The 1,558-nt window shown below is 57.4% G+C and overlaps 1 long non-coding RNA gene across 1 annotated transcript; it reads left to right on the forward strand.

Moving 5' to 3' along the window:
• The first annotated feature begins 6 nt into the window (after positions 1 to 6).
• On the forward strand, positions 7 to 1,259 carry LOC108445393. Its single transcript, XR_001860241.1, has 2 exons — positions 7 to 262; positions 383 to 1,259. It is a non-coding gene; the product is annotated as an uncharacterized LOC108445393 (long non-coding RNA).
• The last annotated feature ends 299 nt before the right edge of the window (positions 1,260 to 1,558 follow it).

Genomic DNA, 1,558 nt, shown 5'->3' on the forward strand with positions numbered 1-1,558 from the left:
ATACACCGAGGCAAAAACGCCGAACCCGCCTTCCGGAGCGCGGGGAATGCCGGGATACATCGAGGCGTGCGCGCGAGGCATACTGGGATACACCGGGGCACAGAACACCGCCCACGCCTTCCGGAGCGCGGGGCATGCTGGGATACATCGAGGCGTATGTGCGGCGCCATCTTCGATTTCCTCGGTTTCTCCAGGCTCTTTTCCCAAATTCCTCTGTCCAGGGAGCACCCAGAGTGTCCGGACAGCACCCAGAGTGTCCAGTGTTCACCCAGAGTGTCCAGGGAGAACCCAGAGTGTCCGAGGAGCACCCAGAGTGTCCGGAGAGAGCACTCAGAGTGTCCAGGGAGAGCACCAATGTTCAGGGAGCACCCAGAGTGTCCAGGAGCACCCAGAGTGTCCAGGGAGAGCACCCAGAGTGTCCGGAGAGCACCGAGAGTGTCCGGGGAGCACCCAGCGTGTCCAGAGAGCACCCAGCATGTCCTGGGAGCACCCAGAGTGTCCGGGGAGCACCCAGTGTGTCCAGGGGCACCCAGAGTGACCCAGGGCGCTGGGGAAGCCGACGTTCCATGATTTACTCCGAAGTTCTTTGTTCCAGTCCATGCATTCCCCTCCCCCAACTCCTGCTGTGCCTCCCAAAGCGGGATGAGAAGATCTCCGATTATTGATCAGGCGAAGGAATCTTCCCCCAAAATCCTTGTTTTAACCTCAGACTAACTCAGCCCAGCCTTAAGTTTGGACTTAGCCCAGGGACACAAAGAGCAGGCGCAGGGAGGAAAGGTGAAAAGTCAGGATGAGGAAGAGCCTTTACTTTGAAGTAAAGAAATTCCGCCAAATTCAATTTAATAAAGAAATCGATTTTATTCCGCGGCCGAAGGATGGGTCCCACAGAAAGGCACGATGGAGAAAAGCCGCCCCGAGCCCGGGGTCGGAGCTGGGTGAACACGCCCAGAGCTGATCTCTATCGCACCAGAGCTCCCAAGCTCACGGCTGCTGCTTCGGCTGCTCCCTTCTTAGACAGTTTTTGGGCCGAGTCCCAATTAATTCCATTCTTCTGGGAATTTTAGCATATTCATGAAGTGTTCTTGTCCCGCAGCTGGGCTGCACAAAGCCTTTCCTGGCTCTGATGGATTGTCCATCCTGGGTGATGAGTGGGGCCATCTCTGGTGATGGATGGGCCATCTCTGGCGATGGAGGGGCCATCTCTGGTGATGGAGGGGCCATCTCTGGTTCCTGGAACAGTTATTTTTAATTCCCGGAATGTCCGATTCCTTATCAGCTGAGCTGTAGATATCAGAAGGTGGCGATCAAGTCGTCATGGTGTCAATGTCCCGCTGATAAGACCCAACCCCACCTGGGTGGAATCCTCACTTATTGATTGCATCCGTGCTGAGAGAACTTCCTTTGGTGCTGTGAAATTCTCCTCGCAGCCAGTGTCTGCCTCTGCGTCCCCTTGGAGTGGATCCCACTCAGGCCGGTCAGCTCCGGACGCAGTCGGCTGCGGGGGCCAGCCCCCGGACTCCGGGGGACCAGAGGGCCGCGTCCTGGGGCGCCTCACGAG

Source organism: Corvus brachyrhynchos, unplaced genomic scaffold (genome assembly GCF_000691975.1).
Source record: "Corvus brachyrhynchos isolate BGI_N302 unplaced genomic scaffold, ASM69197v1 scaffold800, whole genome shotgun sequence".
In the NCBI taxonomy this organism is placed as follows: Eukaryota; Metazoa; Chordata; class Aves; order Passeriformes; family Corvidae; genus Corvus; species Corvus brachyrhynchos.